Genomic DNA, 26,403 nt, shown 5'->3' with positions numbered 1-26,403 from the left:
TTACGGTTGATGTTTATTAACAACTGGCATCACATATAGCATGATTCACAGTTTCTATTACAGGCTTCTAGGTAGTGTAGAAGGAACTTAGTACATAAACTTTTGATACGGAACTCATGTCCAGAAATATACCTTTTGGATGTAAAACGTGTATGAAGATTGTGAAGCTTCCGAGTCTCCCGCTGCAAGGTGTGTACACACACACACACACACACACACACACACACACATATATATATATATATATATATATATATATATATATATATATATATCATTGAAATTGAGCCTTAAGTTGCAATTTCTACAGGAGTCCATGGCATGGGACATATATCGAGTATTCGTCTTCGGATTCCTCTCTACAAGACGACGGACACCCTCTTCAGACCCGAGCGACCGTTTAGCAGCACACTCAACCCTCCTGATTACGAAACGTACCAGCAGGTGTAGTCTTCCAGCTCTGAGAGGTGACTGGGGTTGACGGAGCTGATGGGGTCAGAATTGTTGTCGTGGTGACATAAGACGATGTCATATGTACAGGATGCAAACGCTCAAATTTTCTCTTAGCCTCAGTTAGCCTCAGTGTAGGTCAGTCGATTCAGGGTCTTTTACTCCATGATTTTCCTTCCTTTCTGGAGAATCCTGCCATCTGGCGACCAAGGCGAATGGTGGTCTCCGTAGTTGACACAGATGGGAGGCAGGGCACATGGAGAGTATTGAGATGTGATATGGGAGTCATATTATTAAACCCAGAGATCAAATGGGGTATGCGTCATAAAGGGCAATCGATAGACAACAGGTGCAATCAGTGTCCGGAAAGAGGAAATTTCCATGTTAATATGACTTGAAAATTATTTCAGGAAGCCTAGAGTAAGTTATGAAGTATTGTTGCCTGTGGACGATCGATGAAACGATTAGGTGGTCACTAGCTGTGGACAGTCGACAGCCATGCGAGCACAAGGCCCCCGGCAAAGAATGTACCAGTGCAAGAAAAAAATGAAAATGTGTCATAACCTAGAGGTCTGTGGATCGGAACTACGCTCTACTATCAGTTCAGATCCCGATATCATGGGACTGGAGAGGTAGATTATTAAGTGTCGAGGCTGGAATGGAATCATTCTTTATAATTCCTTTAAATGGGTTTAAACAATTGAACAAGCTCTCCCGGGTGTTCAACATGCCTCGACCGCTGTATGACGACAGGAAGTAGACGTCCTCAGTCCTGACGGTGCTCTGTACCTTTGCTATCCCTCCCAAGAAGACCTACCGCAAAATCGGTCGATGAGACTAACCCAGGGCAAACGCGAAACACGCTGTGGCAGGATCCCTGAGACTAAAACCGCAGCCAATGCCTTCATCTTGGAAGTAACTTAGCGCAAAATTAGAAGCAGGATTAAGAGCTTAAGCTTTCAATGAACAGTTAAATAACAGAGGTAAAGTGATTAGCTCCATGATAAGCGTAAATATCACTGAACAAGGAAGAGTAGTAAGCAACTTAAATACGTAGTAAGCAACTTCAATACTAGGGTTAGGTTTTAACCATCAAATACAGAAATGGCACGAAAACAGTCAAGATTTAGCAACACGGTTCTTACAACTTAACAGTGGTCAAGTGCTAAATTAAGCTAACAGGGCCCAGCTTTAGTAAGAGGGCTTTTAAAACTTGCTGCGCTCTGGTCAAATGCATGATTACTACATTCAAACAGAGTCGGCTAACACGGCTTAGCAACAATGCCTTTAAAACTCACTACACTAAATACTGGCCAAGCTCAATGATCACTGCATTCGAACAAGCTATTGTCACCCAGACGCACTACACACACTCAGGGCCATAACCGCAATGCGATAGCTTAACGTTAATGGAGCGCAGACACGCCAGCGATGCCGAACATTGGGCAGGCTGTAACCATGCGGACACTTCGGCGCTGCGCAAAACAGTGTTACATAAGCCCACGCAACCATAGCCAGCTCATCAGTTGCGATACTAAAAGTTTACTGTACTAGTGCACCACTTTACTATTCTACAAAAGCGAAGCACGCTATTTCAAGAACGCACTCCACCATAGAAACGCCCCAAAGGGCAAGATGCACAGATTATAATAGAAACTTTAGAGCCAATGCAAGGGAACAATGCGATAAAAGCTGTGACTATACAAACCCTCCACTGCCAGGACATTGTACCCACACAACACAGCACAGTCAGGTTTCAACTTTCACAGTCCGAGCTTCAGCTTTTTTAAAAACACAACCTACCTACGTGATAGACCAGTACCTACCCATTTTGGGTTAGATCAATTGCAACAACCAGATACACCAGATGCGGACGATCCAGAATCGCCACAGCCAAGAATGGTATCACTGCTGAATAATGGACCTTTCCCTCAGCCTACTATGATGGGTCACGTGCTAACTCTCGGTTGCAACTAACGAAACTTTCTCCACCAACATTGGTGCCGGAGGCAATCCTCACAACATTTCACAACGACCTCACCACACCACAAGAAAAAAGGAGAATCAAACGCAGAAACTCTACAATGATAGCAGCTACGGTCGTTTCCATCACTTTACTACGGTGGGCATGCTTTGGTATTTCTTCTTATCAACAAGAAGATTACTAACAAGGGAACCTCCCCATGGCACCCCCCTCAGATTTAGTTATCCCCCTCTTCGGGGGCAGGTGGAGGCTTTGTCTGTTAGGCTCATCGAGCTCGAGGCGCAGGCGTTGGCTCGTAGTGGCGTTGGGGCAACTGTGGTGAGACCTATACCTACTTCGGTGGCCTTGGAATCACATGGAACCCCTGATGTCGCTGCGTCTTCCGGCAGTGAGCATCTTACCGGTCAGCCATCACTCCAGGGTGAATGGCGGACAGTGGTGGGCTCGCGCGTGCCTGGCCGAAAGGCGAAGGTGGGATCTGGCCGCGTGGCAGCTGCCTTACCCCTTTCCAACAGGTACGGGGTGCTTCCTAGTGGTGATGACATCGTTTCCGAGCCACCACAGGGTGCCTCGCCTGTTGGGCCAGTGGCCGATTCTCCGGCAAGGTCCCGACAGTCACAGAGGGTGGGCCTATTAGTTATAGGGAGCTCCAACGTTAGGCGGGTTATGGAGCCCCTCAGGAAAATAGCGGGTAGGTCGGGGAAGAATGCCAGTGTGCACTCGGTGTGCTTGCCGGGGGGTCTCGTCCGTAATGTGGAGGAGGCCCTTCCGGCAGCTATTGAACGCACTGGGTGTGACCGGCTGCAGATAGTAGCACATGTTGGAACGAATGACGCCTGCCGCTTGGGTTCTGAGGCCATCCTTGGTTCCTTCCGGCGGCTGGCTGATTTGGTGAAGACAACCAGCATTGCACGCGGAGTGCAAGTTGAGCTTAATATCTGCAGCATAGTGCCCAGAGTCGATCGCGGTCCTCTGGTTTGGAGCCGTGTGGAGGGTCTAAACCAGAGGCTCAGACGACTCTGCGACTATAATGGTTGCAAATTCATCGACCTCCGTTATTGGGTGGAGAACTGTAGGGCCCCCCTAGACAGGTCAGGCGTGCACTACACACCGGAAGCAGCTACTAGGGTAGCAGAGTACGTGTGGTGTGCACACGGGGGTTTTTTAGGTTAGAGGGACCCCCCCTTGGGCGAAACGATAAAATACCTGACGGCTTACCAGAGAGGACATTATCATCGTTGATAAAGAATGTCCGTCCTCAGAGACCAAAAACAGGAAAAGTTAACGTAATATTGGTAAACTGCAGGAGTATCCAGGGCAAGGTTCCTGAATTAGTATCTCTTATTGAAGGAAATAGTGCGCATATAGTATTAGGAACGGAAAGTTGGTTAAAACCGGAAGTGAACAGTAACGAAATCCTAGACACAGAATGGAATATATACCGCAAGGATAGGATAAACGCCAATGGTGGAGGAGTATTTATAGCAGTAAAGAATTCAATAATATCCAGTGAAGTTATTAGCGAATGCGAATGTGAAATAATCTGGGTTAAGTTAAGTATCAAAGGTGGGTCAGATATGATAGTCGGATGCTTCTATAGACCACCTGCATCAGCAACCGTAGTAGTTGAGCGCCTCAGAGAGAACCTGCAGAACGTCGTGAAGAAGTTTCGTGATCATACTATTGTAATAGGGGGAGACTTCAATCTACCAGGTATAGAATGGGATAGTCACACAATCAGAACTGGAGCCAGGGACAGAGACTCTTGTGACATTATCCTGACTGCCTTGTCCGAGAATTACTTCGAGCAGATAGTTAGAGAACCAACTCGTGAAGCTAACGTTTTAGACCTCATAGCAACAAATAGACCGGAACTTTTCGACTCCGTGAATGTAGAAGAGGGTATCAGTGATCATAAGTCAGTGGTTGCATCAATGACTACAAGTGTAATAAGAAATGCCAAGAAAGGAAGGAAAATATATTTGCTTAACAAGAGTGATAGGGCACAAATCGCAGAATATCTGAGTGACCACCATCAAACGTTCATTTCTGAGGAAGAGGATGTGGAACAAAAATGGAAAAAATTCAGAAACATCGTCCAGTACGCCTTAGATAAGTTTGTACCGACTAAGGTCCAAAGCGAGGGGAAAGATCCACCGTGGTATAACAATCATGTACGAAAGGTACTACGGAAACAAAGAAAGCTTCATCATAGGTTTAAGAGTAGTCGAATCATAGCTGATAAGGAAAAGCTGAACGAAGCGAAAAAGAGCGTAAAGAGAGCAATGAGAGAAGCATTCAACGAATTCGAACATAAAACATTGGCAAACAATCTAAACAAGAACCCTAAAAAGTTTTGGTCATATGTAAAATCGGTAAGCGGATCTAAATCCCCTATTCAGTCACTCGTTGACCACGATGGAACCGAAACAGAGGACGACCGAAGAAAGGCAGAAATACTGAATTCAGTGTTCCGAAACTGTTTCACTGCGGAAAATCGTAACACGGTCCCTGACTTCAGCCGTCGCACGGACGCCAAAATGGAAAATATTGAAATAAATGATATCGGAATTGAAAAACAACTGCTATCACTTAGTAGCGGAAAAGCATCCGGACCAGACGAGATACCCTTAAGATTCTACAGTGATTATGCTAAAGAACTTGCCCCCTTTCTATCAGCAATTTATCTTAGATCGCTGGAAGAACGTAAAGTACCTAGCGACTGGAAGAAAGCGCAGGTCGTTCCCATTTTCAAGAAGGGTCATAAATCAGATGCGAATAATTATAGGCCTATTTCGCTTACGTCAATCTGTTGTAGAATAATGGAACATGTTTTGTGTTCTCGTATTATGACGTTCTTAGATAATACAAATCTCCTTCATCATAACCAACATGGATTCCGCAAACAGAGATCATGTGAAACTCAGCTCGCCCTATTTGCCCAAGAAATTCACAGTGCCGTAGACACTGGCGAGCAGATTGATGCCGTATTCCTGGACTTCAGGAAGGCATTTGATACGGTTCCGCACTTACGTTTAGTGAAAAAAATACGAGCTTACGGAATATCGGACCAGGTTTGTGATTGGATTCAGGATTTCCTAGAAGAAAGAACACAACATGTCATTCTTAACGGTTCAAAATCTGCAGATGTAGAGGTAATTTCGGGAGTACCGCAGGGAAGCGTGATAGGACCTTTATTGTTTACAATATACATAAATGACTTAGTTGACAACATCGGTAGCTCCGTGAGGCTATTTGCAGATGACACGGTTGTCTACAAGAAAGTAGCAACATCAGAAGACTCGTACGTACTCCAGGAGGACCTGCAGAGGATTAATGCATGGTGCGACAGCTGGCAGCTTTCCCTAAACGTAGATAAATGTAATATAATGCGCATACATAGGGGCAGAAATCCATTCCAGTACGATTATGCCATAGGTGGTAAATCATTGGAAGCGGTAACGACCGTAAAATACTTAGGAGTTACTATCCGGAGCGATCTGAAGTGGAATGATCACATAAAACAAATAGTGGGAAAAGCAGGCGCCAGGTTGAGATTCATAGGAAGAATTCTAAGAAAATGTGACTCATCGACGAAAGAAGTAGCTTACAAAACGCTTGTTCGTCCGATTCTTGAGTATTGCTCATCAGTATGGGACCCTTACCAGGTTGGATTAATAGAAGAGATAGACATGATCCAGCGAAAAGCAGCGCGATTCGTCATGGGGACATTTAGTCAGCGCGAGAGCGTTACGGAGATGCTGAACAAGCTCCAGTGGCGGACACTTCAAGAAAGGCGTTACGCAATACGGAGAGGTTTATTATCGAAATTACGAGAGAGCACATTCCGGGAAGAGATGGGCAACATATTACTACCGCCCACATATATCTCGCGTAATGATCACAACGAAAAGATCCGAGAAATTAGAGCAAATACGGAGACTTACAAGCAGTCGTTCTTTCCACGCACAATTCGTGAATGGAACAGGGAAGGGGGGATCAGATAGTGGTACAATAAGTACCCTCCGCCACACACCGTAAGGTGGCTCGCGGAGTATAGATGTAGATGTAGAAGTTGGCACAGTGGATAGGCCTTGAAAAACTGAACACAAATCAATCGACAAAACAGGAAGAAGTTGTGCGGAACTTTGAAAAAAATAAGCAAAATATACAAACTGTGTAGTCCATGTGCAACATATACCATATTCAGGACTCTACAAGCTCAGGAGCGCTGTGGTCCCGTGGTTAGCGTGAGTAGCTGCCGAGCGAGAGGTCCATGGTTCAAGTCTTCACTCGAATGAAAATTTTAATTTTTTATTTTCAGACAGTTATCAAAGTTCAGGCACTCACACATAATCAACCTCGCTCACAAAAATTCCAGGACATGTTCAGATTTGCTTGGACATATGCCGGATTTGACGGTCTACACACGGAAAAATATGAAGACATTAAAAACATATGTTTTGACAGAGCACAGGGAAAACTGTGCGACTGTGAAACTGTTGCATTCATTTGTTGCAGTTTACGTGACAAACTCTTATGTTTCCATCACTTTTTTGGGAGTGATTATCACATCCACAAGAAAACCTAAATCGGGCAAGGTAGAAGAATCTTTTTACCCATTCGACAACTGTACAAGTTAGGTGGGTCGACAACATATTCCTGTCATGTGACGCACAGGCCGTCACCAGTGTCGTATAGAATATAACAGACGTGTGTTCCTGTGGGGGAATCGGTTGACCTATGACCTTGAGATCAAATGTTTTCGGTTCCCATTGGAGAGGCACGTCCTTCTGTCAACTAATCGCACGGTTTTGCGGTGCGGTCGCAAAACACAGACACTAAACTTATTACAGTGAACAGAGACGTCAATGAACGAACGGACAGATCATAACTTTGCGAAAATAAAGAAAGTAAACTTTTCACTCCCGGGAAGACTTGAACCAAGGACCTGTCGCTCCGCAGCTGCTCACGCTAACCACGGGACCAAGGCGCCCCTGCGCTCGCATTAGCCATGATGTTACGTATGTTGCACATGGACTACTCAGTTTCTAAATTTTGCTTATTTTTTTCATTGTTCCACACAACTTCTTCCTGTTTTCTCGACTGACCTGTGTTCAGTTTTTCAAGGCTTATCCACTGTGCCAACTTATAACTAAATCTGAGGGGGGTGCGATGGGGAGGTTCCCTTGTAAGCACAGCTGTTGTCAGAACCAATCCTTGCAATAAATCGTAATGACCGCACCACAGAGCAAGACAAGGAAATCAACACGTTGCGTACAGTTTAAGAATAAGGCCTACACTTCACTAACGAACCAACGTAGCTCTCTTATTCAGTTCTTGTAGTCAACTACCGTGGCAACACCACAGCTTCTTATCGTCGCTGTGGTCTGTCTGAATCGTCTTCATAGAAATAAACGTCACAACGACGCTACTCACCACTTAACTGAACCTGGTAGGCAACTGAGGCGTCGCAGCTAGGGCGCGATCGCCAATTTGTCTATTAAAGCTTTCTTGTATGAATGTATGTGGGCTCCAGGGTAAGCAGTCAGAATCTTATACGATATGCAACGGGCGAGCTGTGTCCTGTAGGCGTGCGTCGTGACCATAATGCCTGACTGTAGCGTGCGAAAGTAGCGGAGAGGCGCTTATAGAGTAGTTACATTCCCCGGAACTATAAAAAATTGATAACTGATCTATAAATAGCCTGAGGAACTTCATATTAGGTACATAACTTTCTGCTGTGTAAAGGAGCAATGTGTCAAAATCTGAAGTCAATAACTGTCATAATTTGGAAGTTACAAAAAAAGAAAAGTCAGTAAAAAACCTAATTATCCGACACTTAAAAAACTAAATCTATATATATATATTAATAGTTCACCAACTGTGACTATTTGAAAAGATATGATAGCACCTTCAGTGTTTAGGTTCAAATTTGGAAAGTTCTCGTTTTAGAAAGCCTTTCGTAATTTTTCTGAAGTAATAACTTTTCTGTTAGGGTGAGTGTGAAAGAGAGTACTTGTGTATGTGGGACATTCTACAATATTAAATTTTCAGTTTGTAGTTCTCTATAGGAACTTGCAAGTGTTCCAGCTTTGTATCGTGGGAACGAATCCACCAGTGGTTCCCCTACTAGTGGATGGCTGATGTCTAAGCATGTTTGAATATGTAAGAGACAGCCAGAAAGTTCGCGACTATATAGTTAAATTCCAGACGTAAAGTACAGCTTAAAGTTTATTTCATTTTATTTGTTTAACAAGAGAGTTTTGAGTTGGTTGTTTTAATGACGTCAATGAGCTGAGAGCAGTGGTTGGTTCTTGCTAGATTTTGGCGCGAGCCGCGCCCTGAAAGTCAGGTCTGATTGGCCGTAATTCTGTACAGCCAATAGGAAGTGAGACGGTTTGCCACCTAACGGAGGAGATAGAGGTGCTTGTAGAGGCAGAGAGAGACGAAGGAAGTGGTGGACTAGCTTTCGAAGGAGACGGTCATACTGAATGTGTCCGAACGCATTATGTGTAAAATGAAGTGATATTGTGACTTCCGCGTTTCGGTACAGTGATAAAGGTAGCTGGCGTTTACCAGAGTCAAGAGATATTTTGTTCTGGACAAAATCGCATGTGTAAACTTTGAACTAAAAGCGTGGCGGTATTAAGCAATTTTTTTACTGAGTATTTATGGCGAGCAAAAGCTTTATTTAAAGACAACCACTGAATTCCGAGTGCAAAATTGCAGTTTATTGACTGTGTTACTCTCGTAAATGATTTCGGAATTGAATAGGAAAAGTTCTGGCTGTTTGAGTGTGACGAGGAACTTTAATGTGGGCTGATGATATTGCTTAATAGCAATAAAAAAATCCTAATGCAAGTTTAAAAGGACCTTTGAACTTAGAAATTTGAACAGCAACCCATTTCCGATTTATTCTTTAGAGTTCACAAGACTATTTTCAGCTTTTTGTACTTACAGCGGCCTCCGACGTGTAGTTATGAAATCTCAGTTTCTTCAGCACTGCTTTTCTCAGATCTCTTAAGTAGCTTCATTCAGGAGTTACGTGTGCAGATGTGCAGCAGTATCGAGGTAGGTGGACAATTTATGTTGCATAACCGCCGTCGATATGCGAAAGAGCGCATTACGTCGCACAACGTTGAAAAAAGAAAATGGAAACGATCAGCCAAACCTAACCACAAATTTTGGCTACGATTTAGAGGCCTGACTGAATCCAGCTAACAACCAAAGGGATGAACAGCAACATAAAACTAAACCACCACAGACGTATTTCAGCGCTTTCGCAGAGCTTAACGCCAACGGTAACGGCGCTGGCCAACAGCTGTCGCTGCGGTGCCCCTATGCAACGCTGCGGCCGTAACAACATCGGCAGTCAAGAAATTAGAGCAGAGCCTAGCTTGCATTACTCCACACTGTCAACTTTGACGCCCCTTTCGCCGTCGCACCATCACTCGCGCACCTAGGCACAAACAACACTCCGTGGAATGCAGAGGAACTGTGGTACAACCGCAACGGGATGAAATGCAAATTTCTAGAGGAGGAAACCAACCGGCACAGTCAGAAAAAGTTATGTTCTGTTTCTTATCTGTTTGTCAATTGGTAATTATCTTCACCGCGTGAAGCCTGATAGATTGTGATTTATAGATGTAACAAGTGATTGTGAAAGCTATTGACTGTACATATTAGGAAAAAGTACAGTGTCGTGAAATTTAATTTTTGCTGGAAGTGTGTTTTGTAGCTTGGCTCTGGATGATTTACTCTGCTGAATTATAGTGTTATTATATGACTGATTTGAACGGTTCGATTAACAACATCTAGAGACAAGATGAAACAACCATATTGCGAGGCCTAGCTAAGCGGCTATCGTAATGTATACGACACCAAAAGAATTGTAATGGCTCGTAAATTTAGTGATTTTTGAGTTGATACCTCGAAACATCCCCTTAGAAAAATTTGTAAATGACTGTGCTGGAAAATCTCTACGTTATTTGATTTTCAAACAGCTGAGCAAAACTGAACGCACTATATAATCTATACCTTTCGTGAATCACTTACCTCACAAAAATCTTCGTTACTGAAACTACGGCAATACAGCGAGCCCCAATACTGCCAGCTAAACAAAAGATACTAACTACTGAAGTCACTAACTACTGATAGACATAGTTAGTAAATGAAAGATTTTGATGGAAAACAAACAATGTATTTAACTTAATAGTGTTCAAAAGTCATAATATATATATCAGTTCATGACATCTAGTCTTACAAATTTTCTTTTTCTGACGGACACACGTCCAGATCTTCCGCTCTCAAAACTCTGCCATCTCTCTCCCCACATTCACCACTGCTGGCGGCTCGCATCCAACTGCCCAACACTACAATAGTGAATATTCCAACAATGCCAACCAGCCACAGACTGCACACAGCACAGTCAGTGATTTTCATACAGAGCGCTACGTGGCGTTACCAACATAAAAACCTAAAGAGCCTACTTACATAAGAGCGCTACGTGGCGTTACCAATATAAAAACCTAAACAGCCTACTTACAACTTGAATGAGGCAAATTAACCGAGGCCACACACGTAGCTGTTAATGTGGAAATGAGGTATAACTGCAATTATTTTCGTGCATAGCATACACAACGTGATTAGCACATTTGTAAACAAACTGCTGACATCTTGGAAAAATGCGTTATTTTCATGCGCATGAACTGTTAGGAACAACTAGGGGCACTTCTAAATGAGCAGTAGTAACTGTAATACATTCACATGTTTCCAAATAATATTTTTATGCAAAAACACTGAGACATACACATCACAGTCGGTTGCATTCACATACTCCATTACCAAACAAGTTCAGTGTCTAGAATTTAAACAACGTCCACATTCAAATGATTATGAATCGCAGTATACACTATGTAATGGGACTACACAGATAGATCGCTATACATATGAGGCGTCGGGTCGTAAAACATGGAAACCAACAAAATGAAAACTTACGGGAAATCGGCTGTTAAGTTTTGAGGAAAATATCAAATAGTGTGCTCTAACAAAACTCACATAATTATGTTGCGCAGATATTCTATGTGTACTGAAAAGTAAAATTCGTCTTAGCTGCTCCTCATAACATTTTGTTTGCGAATATAAGAACTAAAATCAGAGGAAAGATGCCCGTAGATACCATATTTTTCATTCACCTATGAGACATTGCTACTTTGTTATCTGCCAAATACCATGTTTCACAACAACTGACGTTAAATGTTGCTTCTGGTACGTGGCAGTTACCACATAGATGGAACCTTACCAGGATGTTTACAGTGCAGTGGTGTAACATGATAATCACATTGGAAATAAAATAAAGTAGCCAAAAGCTGCATTACCAATTGTTTTATTAGTAATTTTTAGGTACAATAATTTTACGTTTAATGCCCAGGAACTAAGCTCGTGTAATATCCTTGATAAGTCTTTGGAATAGAACAGGCTGAGGACATCGCGCAATTTTTCCTTATTGACTGGTATTGATGTATTATACAGCAGTGGAAGAGGTGCGTTAAATTTCCCCAGAAAATCTTCTGTAAGAGGACGACCTTTCAGCTTCAATGATATTTCTTCACCAGATCCGAAATATGATTTATAAACAGTCAGAGAATCTGGTTCTTCGCGGACCAACAGAAGTTTGGCAAACGCAGCAATTACATTCTTGGGTGCTCTAAACAATGCCTTCAGTGAAGAAACTTGAAAGAAATCTCCCTGCTGCATTCTGTACACATTAAAGGGAGGTGAGCGTTGGACGTTTTTCAAGATCTGTCCCCATTCCTACGGGCAGTACACATACTGAATGTGATCCCTCACATACTGCTCTACTCGGCCGCAATCTCTATCTGATGGCAACATAGTATGTCCAACTACTGGGATAACATGTTCAACACGGTTTACACGGCCACTTGCCAATAATTTATGCCAGAGAGCGACTATTGTCCAGTTTTTATTTTGACCACAGCAGTTATCTGATATTACTATCAGTTTCTTGCACTGTATGTCATTCACGGTGAAGTGTTTCAATATGCAACTTGCAATTTCATCACTTCCTCTCCTAGCAGTAGCCTCGTCCCAGTAACAAAAGTACCCTACGTTATTGGAGCAATCATGAATGCTAAGGTTGTAGCAAAACAATTTTCTTTTGTAAAATGCAGGTCCAGTGGATAATTTTTGAATGGGCAACCCCTGTTGGGGATCAAATGTTAGAACAAGGGCTTCTTTGTCCTCTGGGGCAACTTGCAAAAATTTTTGGCCGGCAGCAGCATGTGGGTGGTATCTCTCGATTTTGTGTCCAATTTCTTGGACTTAAGCGTCATTTTTATCGTTTTGGGCTTGTTGCAGTCCTTACATGTGTCTGTCTTAGGGGACTTGAATCCTATATTAAATTCGTCTGTAAATATTCTTCTGAACTTGTTTTAAGATACAGGACTACTACCACTTTCTGAACAGAACTGAGTATATTCTTCAAAACAACGTTTAACTGTGTATTCCATAGACATAAACATCTTATAAGGATTTTTGCGCCTGGTGTAGCGACTTTCGTATTTGGGAAGTTTTGATATAAAAGTATGCACATTTGTTATATCGTCTTCTGAATACTTTTTCTTGTGGTGCCCCTGTGCACCTCTTTTATCTGAGGGTGGAGTATGAGCGCCATTGGTTTTTTTTAACCAAAATTTCGACTCTCCCCCTACTTTTTTGCAGTCCGTGCATGTTGAGGAAAGCAGTTTTACATACTTCTACTTTTTGCCCTTCAACCAAGATATTGTAAGTAATGGTGAATCTTCTTCGAGAGGGACTTCCACTCTTTTTCGTACTTCTGGCAGTTTTTTTAACATCTATTAGACCAAATAGATGAGCGTTTTGGATGTTGTAGTTTCCCATTCTATTGAACTCTTCAAACACCGAGTGTCGTTCGTCAGCATCAATCTTTGAAAAACATTTTTTCTTGCAGAGGCAATCTGGGCCTGCTTCTCGAAGTGCTTGAGGATTTCCTTTTCCTCGATAAGACAAATAGCTTTTACCTAAATTTCTTAATTTTTTATTTTTTTCCTGTTGGTTTACCCCACGTTTCCTTTTTCTACCTTATTTGTTTGATTTTCTCTGATTATATACAGTATCCTTTTGTTCAAGAGGTACCGACGATCCTGCATAACGGACTCTACTAGGCGGATTAGATTTTCCAGAAGCAGTAGGTGACCTTACATCCGCATTGTTTTCATCATGACTGTTGGTTGTAGATCTACTGGTATATGGTTCCGACTCACAATCCTGGCTGATATTGAGCGCGGTCGATTTCTGAAACAAAACAAGGAATACTTGTATCGAAAAGCTCATTACCATTCTTTCTAAAAAAAAAAAAGTACAAGGGATAATAATAAAAATCTCGCGTACATGTCGATTCTGTTGGTAGTCTATCAACTTGAAGCCACTTGGGAGGTTCCCGTATCCCCAACCTGCAAGAGAAGGGATCTACAGTTCATCGCGGAAGCCGAACCGCGGCTGTATCTGGCGTAATTCCTATCTTATTGAAAACGATCGGTCCGAAGATTAACTAAAAACGCTTCGTGATTCGATCAGGATTCAATCTCGAGACCTTTGACTTGGTAGTCAAGTGCTTAAGTCGCTACACTACAGGACGTAAGGTAAAAGTGTTGTGTGTACGTTTCAGATAGACTTTTGTTCTGAAGAGTTGAGTTACACCATGATAATAGAAAAAATCCTGAGTTATTTAACCTAGTGGGTGTAAAACATGGGAACTCTAGTAGATACCGTGGTCACCTTGGCACATATTTATAATTTGCGAGTCAAAATGAAACCTATTTCGGTTATTTCTATATAATGCATTGTGTTTATGTTTTACGAAGTTTGGTTACCACGTACTCAGTTCATATTTCATGAAAGGAATGTTCAGAATTTCCGTTTTTGAAAAGTTTCAATACGGAACAGGCAGTAAAACTTTGTAAGTGCAGTACATACCATCTTTTACTTCAAACAGATTAAGAAATAAAGGCATCTGTTCTTACCTTTTTAAGGAGTAATTTGCATCCGATTTGTTTGCACTCATAAACAGGATAATACTCTGGGCTTTCATCTTCGTCATTACAGGAAGAACTGTAGTCAGAATTATTGTTAGCGCTCGAAACTTTCGATTCAAGTTCCTCATCACTACGGAACAGACTGTGTCGGGCCGCCATGTTTGTTACTTACAACGTTTTACCTGCAGTCAGCCGTCACTTACCATAACATAATACCAACATAATTTCTTACAGCGGACACATCTCCCACAGATTCCTTTACCAACCTATGAGATCAGCTGTAAGGAGTCCGACGTTGCCAAAAACGCCAATTGGCAAAAATTGTTAGATACCATGTTTTACGACCGAGTGCCTCATATTAATAATACAGTCTTTTTTCACTATTTTCATCCAATTCGTCTGTAAAGATATTACATTAATTTTATCTTTGAGTTCCTGAAGTCTGTTACACTAAATTCTTTTTAAACAGTCATTACGGCTGGCTACACCAATCTTCATGCTTTCCTACAGTACTGATGCCTCCATCGTGCTCCTCTTTCATCTGGTGCCTCTTTGTATCGTTTTGCAGATTAAGAAAGGTAAGCTGGACAGATCGGAAGAAGGCCTGGCAAGCCATTTGTATCAAGTAATGATTTTCAAAGTGCAGCAGTTATGGTTTTTTTCCTCTGTGGCAGAAACTTCCCAGGTAATGCTGCTAGCTCTGAAATGCCTATGACTCACTTCAAAAATGAGCAATTACGGACGTTAATCGTAATACATTCAAGCCTAATGATAGGGAAAGACTACTATACCGTAATCTAAACCACGGATTACTAAATTACATTCAAAACAAAACTTACCATTGAGTAATTACTTACCGAAATCCGGCCTTGGAATTTAACTGACGTATTTCATCCTCATGACATCGTCTGTACGAAACTTGAACACATGAAACTACTTTCCTACCTCGTAATTTCCAATACCTTTCGGTACGCAACACTTCATGACCGCAGTGAAGATGAAACTGCTTAAAAATATATAGCGTTGCGTTAAAATCATACAAACAAAACTCAGTCAATATGATTTCTGCTCACTTAAATAACAAAACGGTCACACATCACAATGGGTTTTTTATGCCCATTACGTTGCTGATACAGCGCAAGACAGTTGTTGACTTTCACCGCTTCTCTCTAACGTAACTTCATACTCTCGCAGTTGTACGGCCTTTACATCTAGGTCATGCAGGATGAACTGGTTAGATTTGAATAGAGGATTGCCGCTATATCTTTGCAAACGACCGTTTAATAATTGTGAGCAAGTGAGTTGCTATCAGGAAGTCGTGATTTTATTCAGTATTTGTAAACTTGAAGTTCGTCCTCGGCAGTTCCTGAGTAGAGTCAGACAAACTATTAATATGAAACTTCCTGGCAGATTAATACTGTGTGCCCGACCGACCTTTGCCTTTCGCGGGCAAGTGCTCTACCATCTGAGTTACCGAAGCACGACTCACGCCCGGACCTCACAGCTCAGATGGTAGAGCACTTGCCCGCGAAAGGCAAAGGTCCCGAGATCGAGTCTCGGTCGGGCACACAGTTTTAATCTGCCAGGAAGTTTCACATCAGCGCACACTCCGCTGCAGAGTGAAAATCTCATTCTGGAAACTATTAATACTCGTCTGGAAGACTCTCGTGAGATGGTAAAGCCGGCCGCGGTGGCCGAGCGGTTCTAGGCACTTCAGTCTGAAACCGCGCGACCACTACGGTCGCAGGTTCGAATCCTGCCTCGGGCATGGATGTGTGTGATGTCCTTAGGTTAGTTAGGTTTAAGTAGTTCTAAGTTCTAGGGGACTGATGACCACAGGTGTTAAGTCCCATAGTGCTCAGAGCCATTTGAACCATTTTTTGAGATGGTAAAATAAACGGGGATAATTACACTGACGTGACAGAAGTGATGAAACAGCAATATGATCGTATACATCTGGCGGTAGTATAACGTACACGAGGTATAAAATTGCAGTGCATTGACGGAGCTGACATTTCCACTGAGGTGAGTCATGTGAAAAGATTTCCTACGTGATCGTGACGGCACGACAGGAATTAACAGACTTTGAAGGCGGAATGGTAGTTGGAGATAGATGCAAGGGATATTCCATTTCAGAAATCGTTAAGGAATTCAACATTCCGACATCCACAGCGTCAAGAGTGTGCCGAGAATGTCAAATTTCAGACATTACCTCTCATCACGTAGTGGCCGACGGCCTTCATTTATCGACCTATAGCGGCAGCGTTTGCGCAGAGTTGTCAGTGCTAACAGACAAGCAGCACTGCGTCGAATTACAGCAGAAAACAATGTGGGACGTACGAGAACGTATACGATAGGACAGTGCGACGAAAACTGGCTTTAATGGGCTATGGCAGTAGACGACCGATGCGAATGCCATTGCTGACAGCAGGACATCGCTTACAGAGCCTCTCCTGGGCTCGTGACGTATCTGTTGGACCCTAGACGACTGAAAATAGTGGCGCAGTCAGATGAGTCGCGATTTCAGTTGGTAAGAGCTGATAGTAGGGTTCGAGTGTGGCTAAAGGCCCACGTACCAATGGACCCAAGTTGTCAACAAGGCACTCTGCAAACTGGTGTTCGCTCCATAATGCTGTGGCCTATGTTTACATGGAGTGGATCGAGTCCTCTGGTCCAACTGAAACTATCATTGACTAAAAATGGTTATGGTCAACTACTTGGATACCATTTGGAGCCATTAATAGCCTTCATGCTCCCAAACAAAATTTTTACGGATGACAGTGTGCCATATCACAGGGCAACAATTTTTCGCAATTGGTTTGAGAACATTGTGGACCATTAGATAGAAGGATCTGGCCACCCAAATCTCCCGACGTGAATCCCATAGAACATGTATGAGACGTAATCGAGAAATCACTTCGTGCACAATACTCTGTACTGACAACACATCCGCATTTACGCATGACTATAGAGGCAGCATGGCTAAACATATCTGCAGGGAACTTCCAGCGACTTGTTGAGTCCACGCGATGTCGAATTGCTACTCTGTGCCTCAAAAAAGAAGGTCCTGAACGATATTAAAAAGTATCCCTTCACTATTGTCTCCTCAGTACTCAGTGGCGTGAAATTTAAGTTTTGCTCTACCTGCTTTTGGTAGCTTGACTCTGGATGATTTACTCTGCTGAATTATGGCGACACTATATGTGGGGTCTTCCCACTCGTCTCATATAGGGTGCCTAAAGGACGCTGCGTTGTCGGATTGCTATACAACAATTCAAGCAAAGTCACATTAACAGCTTTGTTACAAATAAGAAGAGTGATAATACTTGACTTGTGTTTACAACAAGTGGTCGCAATCGATGGCGACATGCAACATAAATCAGAGTCCTTTGCTAACAAGGGAACCTCCCCATCGCACCCCCCTCAGATTTAGTTATAAGTTGGCACAGTGGATAGGCCTTGAAAAACTGAACACAGATCAATCGAGAAAACAGGAAGAAGTTGTGTGCAACTATGAAAAAATAAGCAAAATATACTAACCGAGTAGTCCATGCGTAAGATAGGCAACATCATGGCTAATGTGAACACAGGAGCGCCGCGGTCCCGTGGTTAGCGTGAGCAGCTGCAGAACGAGAGGTCCTTGGTTCAAATCTTCCCAGGAGTGAAAAGTTTACTTTCTTTATTTTCGCAAAGTCAAGATCTGTCCATTCGTTCATTGACGTCTCTGTTCACTGTAATAAGTTTAGTGTCTGTGTTTTGCGACCGCACCGCAAAACCGTGCGATTAGTAGACGAGAGGACGTGCCTCTCCAATGGGAACCAAAACATTTGATCGCAAGGTCATAGGTCAACCGATTACTCCACAGGAAAACATGTCTGATATATTCTATACGACAATGGTGACGGCATGTGCGTCACATGACAGCAATATGTTGTCGACCCACCTAACTTGTACACTTGGCGAATGGGTAAAAAGATTCTTCTACGTTGCCCGATTTAGGTTTTCTTGTGGATGTGATAATCACTCCCTAAAAAGTGATGAAAACATAAGAGTTTGTCACATAAACTGCAACAAATGAATGCAACAGTTTCACAGTCGCACAGTCTTCCCTGTGCTCTGTCAGAACATATGTTTTTAACGTTTTCAAATTTTTCTGTGTGTAGACCATCAAATCCTGCTCATGTCCAAGGAAATCTGAACATGTCCTGGAATATTGGAGAACGAATTTGATTATTTGTGAGTGCCTGAACTTTGATAATTGTCTGAAAATAAAAAATTAAACTCTTCACTCGAGGGAGGGCTTGAACCAAGGACCTCTCGTTCCGCAGCTGCTCACGCTAACCATGGGACCACGGCACTCCTGTGTTCACATTAGCCATGATGTTGCCTATCTTACGCATGGACTACTCAGTTTGTATATTTTGCTTATTTTTTCATAGTTCCACATAACTTCTTCCTGTTTTCTCGATTGATCTGTGTTCAGTTTTTCAAGGCCTATCCACTGCGCCAACTTATAACTAAATCTGAGGGGGGTGAGATGGGGAGGTTCCCTTGTAAGTACAATGTTCATGCAAGTTTGACACACAGTTTGTAGATCACTAACAATTGCTATCGTAGCGTTCTCTGCTAGGCCTGTCCGTATACAGTCCTAATACTGAGCCGATACTGAGCGGCCAAGAATGGCAGGAGCTACGATTATATTTTCCTCTTGTAGTGGCCGCTCCTGTTGTGGTGCAGTCCTCATCATTCCACCACTGGCCGACAACGTTTCCCCGCCTCCTCTTCTCTTGCGATCTTCATCTTCGTTCCGGCGTTTGTGGTTGCGCCAGAACATTCCTCTTCCCCAAAGCGATGGACCGGCGTCGTGTATGTTGTGCGACTACGGCGGGGAGGGAAGGAGTGTTGGCGCATCGTTGGACCGGAAGCTGTGGCTGGAGGGGACGTCAAGAATCGAGCCGTACCCCGCCATCGGGCCTGCGTTCTGGTGAAAACGCCCCCCGGAAAACGACCAGGAGGGTACGCGTCCACCTCCTGCTGCCGTGAACCAGATGAAGAAGGCGGCGACTGATGTGGTGTCAGCGGGTCCAGCTCCATTGGTAGGACGAGAGCAAGCGGAGGAGGCGAAGGCACCGTCTCCATGGGGTCGTCCCGCAGTGTCGTGATGACACCCTCTGGTGGTTGCTATTGCCACGGTGTCCTCTAGAACCGTGAATCTGGGGGAAGAGAGACTGAAAGATCATCGTGTACATGACAGAGGCGAAGTTGATTTTGCCGGCCAAAGTGGCCGTGCGGTTCTAGGCCCTGCAGTCTGTAACCGCGAGACCGCTGCGGTCGCAGGTTCGAATCCTGCCTCGGGCATGGATGTGTGTGCTGACCTTAGGTTAGTTAGGTTTAAGTAGTTCTAAGTTCTAGGGGACTAATGACCTGAGAAGTTGAGTCCCATAGTGCTCAGAGCCATTTGAACCATTGAACCATTTTTTGAAGTTGATTTTGATGGTGGCGCTACAAGACATCGGCACCTGAAATAAGATACATGCAAACGCCAAATCGACGGACGATTTCGCCTCGCGTCCACCTTCTGCTGCCGCGTAGCTCTTGCCATTCTTGGCCGCTCAATATCGGCTCAGTATTAGGACTGTATACGGACAGGCCTAGCAGAGAACGCTACGATAGCAATTGTTAGTGATCTCCAAACTGTGTGTCAAACTTGCATGAACATTGTACTTACAAGGGAACCTCCCCATCTCACCCCCCCTCAGATTTAGTTATAAGTTGGCGCAGTGGATAGGCCTTGAAAAACTGAACACAGATCAATCGAGAAAACAGGAAGAAGTTATGTGGAACTATGAAAAAATAAGCTAAATATACAAACTGAGTAGTCCATGCGTAAGATAGGCAACATCATGGCTAATGTGAACACAGGAGTGCCGCGGTCCCGTGGTTAGCGTGAGCAGCTGCGGAACGAGAGGTCCTTGGTTCAAGCCCTCCCTCGAGTGAAGAGTTTAATTTTTTATTTTCAGACAATTATCAAAGTTCAGGCACTCACAAATAATCAAATTCGCTCTCCAATATTCCAGGACATGTTCAGATTTCCTTGGACATGTGCTGCCCTGTAAAAGACAATATCAAGAGGCGCGAAGCGATACTTGCGGCCTCCCTGCGGCGCCGGATGCTGAGGAGGGTGAAAGAGGTGGAGCAGTGTCCATTGGCGGCGGCCGTGAAACAATTCCGCCGGCGATGGTCCATCTCGTAGGCGAGAAACTGTTGCAGTACTTGATACCTGGTGTGTGCGGAGCGAAATTTGGCCATTTGCTGCTTGAAGGTTTCGATAAAACGTTCCGCTTCACCATTTTCCTATGGACGGAACGGTGCACTAGTTAGATGCCGTATGCAATTGTGTTCACAGAATGTTTCAAATTCATTTGACGTGATTTGAGGCCCGTTATCTGACACTATTACTTCAGGTAAACCTTCGAGGCAAGAATCTGATGACAACACCTGAATTGTGCTACGTGACGTCGCCGAGTTCACGGTCACAGAGGTCCCGAAAAGTCTATGTGCACACATTGTCATTGCGATTGCTACTCAGGCCAAACAGAGAATTTTTGTGGTCGAGTGGATTGATTTTCCAGCACACGCGTGACACTTTGGCGTCATCTGTTCTATTTGGGTGTCCATACCCTGCCAAACAGTGCCGACGCGCCAACTGTTTCGTACGAACAATCCCCCATTGACCTTGGTTGGTTGGGTTGTTTGGGGAAGGAGACCAGACAGCGAGGTCATCGGTCTCATCGGATTAGGGAAGGATGTGGAAGGAAGTCGGCCGTGCCCTTTCAGAGGAACCATCCCGGCATTTGCCTGGAGTGATTTAGGGAAATCACGGAAAACCTAAATCAGGATGGCCGGACGCGGGATTGAACCGTCGTCCTCCCGAATGCGAGTCCTATTGACCTTGGTGAAGTAACTGCAACACTTGTTTTTGCAAAGCTTTAGGGATCAACACACGTGACTCTCCACTGTCATTCTGAACAAGAATCATAGCTTTTTGTACAACGAGGCTATGACAACGTGCAAAGTATTGGCGCACTACAGAGTTGTTTATTCTGTTTAATGAGCGAGGCCAAGATGTGCGAAAGTATGTTAGCAAAATGTTCAAATCTGGATCAGCTTCCATGGCCTGTGCAATTTTCTCATAGTTCAGCGGAAAATACTGAAGCAATTCAGAATCCTGAGCATAGATGTGATAAGAAGATGCAGCAGAAGCGCCAAAGTCTGTTCAAAATGGTTCAAATGGCTCTGAGCACTATGGGACTTAACATCTATGGTCATCAGTCACCTAGAACTTAGAACTACTTAAACCTAACTAACCTAAGGACAGCACACAACACCCAGCCATCACGAGGCGGAGAAAATCCCTGACCCCGCCGGGAATCCAACCCGGGAACCCGGGCGTGGGAAGCGAGAACGCTACCGCACGACCACGAGATGCGGGCGCCAAAGTCTGTATCATGGACAATCGGAACACGTGAAAAAGCGTCCGCATTGCCATGTTGAGCCGTCGGACGATAAAACAATCACACTTGTCCAGGCTACACTTTAGTCCTGCCTCAGATAACACACGTAACAAATCACGTAAATTTGCCATATGTTCTTCAGGTGTACGATATGCTATTACAATATTATCCAAATAGTTTGAACAATTTGGCACTTGTACAGTCAGCTGTTCCAAATACCGTTGGAAAATGGTTGGTACGGATGATCTGCCAAAAGGCAAACGCTAATATTTAAAGAAGCCCAAGTGAGTATTCACTACATACCATTTTTGAGATTGTTCAAAAAATGGTTCAAATAGCTCTGAGAACTACGGGACTTAACATCTGAGGTCATCAGTCCCCTAGACTTAGAACTACTTAAACCTAACTAACCTAAGGATGTCAAACACATCCATGCCCGAGGAAGGATTCGAACCTGCGACCGTACGGTGGCGCGGTTCCAGGATGGAAGCGCCTAGAGCCGCTCGGCCACAACGGCCGGCCTGAGATTCCTCATCGAGCGGTATTTGAAGATATGCGTTGCGCAAATCAATTTTTGAAAAGTAGCATCCAGCGCATAATCTGTCTACGAGATCCTCTAGGCGTGGCAACGGATAAGTATCAATGACAGTTTGTGGGTTGACTGAAGACTTAAAGTTAACACAGAGGTGAATGCGACCTGAAGGTTTGGGTAGCAAAACCAGTGGACTTGCCCATTGACTACCTCATATGAGCGCAATAACTCCGCTATCTTGTAAGTCTTTAACTTCAGCAGCTGCTATGTCCCGTAATGCAATGGGAACAGTTTCGGTCCGGCAAAATTTCGGCTGAGCGTTGTCTTGCAGCGTAATACGTCCAACAAAATTATTAGCTTTGCCTAAACCTTCAGAAAAGAGTTCCGAGAGTTCTTTTAGCAAGCTAACTACGCTATGTTTTGCGTTCAATGCAGACACTGACAACACTTTAGCCTGACTGTTAAAGCCAAACAAATCAAAAGAATCAAGACCAAATATGTTCTCACAATCGCATGATTGTAGCACTGTAAAAGTCACTGTTCGCGTATGCGAGCGATACATAGCACACAACGTACATGTTCCGAGAAGTCTTAGACAGGCGTGGAGAGCCTAACAGTTCATATGTGTGACGACTGAGCAGTATGACAGAGGCATCCGTGTCCAGGTGAAATTTAACACGTTTCCCACAAATAAGTAAACGAACTAAACGTTTGTTTGACTGGCGTATCACTGATGAAACTGCACGCTTGCTAGGTTTGCTAACGCCTGCTGCAGATCTGGAATATATTGCATTAACGACATGGGCCTGATGTCTAGATTTTTGTGAGTGGGCCGAATTCTTATGTTTGTTCCGTTACAAACATACGGATTGTACATGTCCTTCCACAAGCGTAACACTGAGCTTGTCGGGAGGGGCAGTCTTGGTGTTTGTGCTGTGAATAACACCTAGGGCAAGACTTAATTCTATTCTCCTGTGTAGCCGCCTGTTTAGCGAACTGCTTATGCGGAGTGGAGAGGTGTTGTTTACACGTCTTGGCTAGCGCAACCACTGTGCGGAATGGAGCGATCGCAAGCAAGGGACTAAAAAAAATTGTTCAAATGGCTCTAACGACCATAGGACTTAATATCTGAAGTCATCAGTCCCCTAGACGTTAGAACTACTTAAATATAAGTAAAATAAGGACATCACACACATCCATGCCCAAGGCAGGATTCGAACCTGCGACTGTAGCAGCAGCGCGGTTCCGGACTAAAGCGCCTAGAACCGCTCGGCCACAGCGGCCGACAGCAAGGGACTCAACCCAGCAAATATCTGACTGCTCAAATGTATGAGCCGACAAGGTGTCGGAATCGTACTGATCTAGTATTTGCACTACTTGCTGAAATGATGGATCGGACTGTTTCAAAATTTGTTCTTTGAGTTTGACATCAGGTACATTGTACACGATCGCATCATACAACATAACATCTGAATATAATGCGCCACAAGCATATTTGAATTTGCATTTCCTTGTCATACCCTGCAAATCTGTGACCCACTCACGATAAGATTTTTCTGACTGTGCTTTGCAATTAAAGAATTGATATCTAACTGCTACCACATTCACTTGTTAATCATAATAGTTAGTTAGTCGTGGTACCACTTCATCGTAAGCAAGTTCACTCGGAGTTGCATGAGGGAATAGTTTTAGTAGGAGCCTAAATACTGCACTTCCTACTGTCGATAATAGATAGAGAAGTTTCACATTAACTGTTACACTGTGAGCTAGTAGGTGAGCCTGAATTGGCGTAACCACTCCAGCCATTCCTCTTCTTGTTCACGAAACTGTCGAAAGGGCGTTATAGCTGTAGGTGTTGCTGGAGGTAGTGGTTGTTCTGTCAGGCGCGCAGCAGTGGCCAGTAGCTGCTGCACCGTTGAGTAGTGCAGAAATCTGCTGTGTCTGGAATTCAAACATCTGCATTAGCTGTGTGGCATCTAACGCTTGCGGCTGTAGTGCCTGAGCAGGGGGCGGGACAGGAGGGGTGGACATTTTGGAAGAGACAAATACAACAAACAGACAAAACAAAGAATCTAAATAACGACAAAATCAAAGCCACACCCACCTGAAAACACTGATTAGCGAAAACGACAAGAAGCTGTTAAAGCCATAAGCGCCCTTGCAAAGTAAAAAAAAAAGAAAAAATTAAGGCGCCACCACATCAAAAAAATATTCTGTGGCTGCCAGGCACTGGGTTCGGAGGATACTCGCCGCTAAATGAGGTGCCTTGCCTACTCGTCTCGAATAGCGTGCCTGAAAGATGCTGCGTTCTCGGATTGCTGTACAGCAATTCAAGCAAAGTCACATTAATAATATTTTTTACAAATACACTACTGGCCATTAAAATTGCTACACCACGATGATGACCTGCTACAGACGCGAAATTTAGCCGACAGGAAGAAGATGCTGTGATATGCAAGTGATTAGCTTTTCAGAGCATTCACACAAGGTTGGCGCCGGTGGCGACACCTACAACGTGCTGACATGAGGAAAGTTTCCAACCGATTTCTCATACACAAACAGCAGTTGACCGGCGTCGCCTGGTGAAACGTTGTTGTGAAGCCTCGTGTAAGGAGGAGAAATGCGTACCATCACGTTTCCAACTTTGATAAAGGTCGGATTGTAGCCTATCGCGATTGCGGTTTATCGTATCGCGACATTGCTGCTCACGTTGGTCGAGATCCTATGACTGTTAGCAGAATATGGAATAGCTGGGTTCAGGAGGGTAATACGGAACGTCGTGCTGGATCCCAACGGCCTCGTATCACCAGCAGTCGAGATGATAGGCGTCTTATCCAAATGGCTGTAACGGATTGTGCAGCCACGTCTCGATCCCTGAGTCAACAGATGGGGACGTTTGCAAGACAACAACCATCTGCACGAACAGTTCGACGACGTTTGCAGCAGCGTGGACTATCAGCTCGAAGATCACGGCTGTGGTTACCCTTGACATTGCGTCACAGACAGGATCGCCTGCGTTGGTGTACTCAACGACGAACCTGGGTGCACGAATGGCAAAACGTCATTTTTTCGGATGAATCCGGGTTCTGTTTACAGCATCATGATTGGCCGCATCCGTCTTTGGCGACATCGCGGTGGACGCACATTGGAAGCGTGTATTCGTCACTGCCATACTGGCGTATCACTCGGCGTGTTGGTGTGGGGTGCCATTGGTTACACGTCTCGGTCACCTCTTGTTCGCATTGAAGGCACTTTGAACACTGGACGTTACATTTCAGATGTGTTACGTCCCGTGGCTCTATCCTTCACTCGATCCCTGTGAAACACTACATTTCAGCAGGATAATGCACCACCGCATGTTGCAGGTCCTGTACGGGCTTTTCTGCATACAGAAAATGTTCGACTCCTGCCCTGGCCAGCACATTCTCCAGATCTCTCACCAATTGAAAATGTCTGGTCAATGATGGCCGAGCAGCTGGCTCGTCACAATACGTCAGCCACTACTCTTGATGAACTGTGGTATCGTGTTGAAGCTGCATGGGCAGCTGTACCTGTACACGCCATCCAAGCTCTGTTTGACCTAATGCCCAGGCGTATCAAGGCCGTTATTACGGCCAGAGGTGGTTGTTCTGGGTACTGATTTCTGAGGATCTATGCACCCAAATTGCGTGAAAATGTAATCACATGTCAGTTCTAGTATAATATATTTGTCCAATGAATACCCGTTTATCATCTGCATTTCTTCTTGGTGTAGCAATTTTAATGGCCAGTAGTGTATTACTTAACTTGTATTTACAACAAGTGGTTGCAAGCGATGGCGACATGCAACATAAATCAGAGTCCTTT

This window comes from Schistocerca serialis, chromosome 6, assembly GCF_023864345.2.
Source record: "Schistocerca serialis cubense isolate TAMUIC-IGC-003099 chromosome 6, iqSchSeri2.2, whole genome shotgun sequence".
Classification (NCBI taxonomy): domain Eukaryota; kingdom Metazoa; phylum Arthropoda; class Insecta; order Orthoptera; family Acrididae; genus Schistocerca; species Schistocerca serialis.
This window is presented reverse-complemented; position numbering follows the sequence as displayed.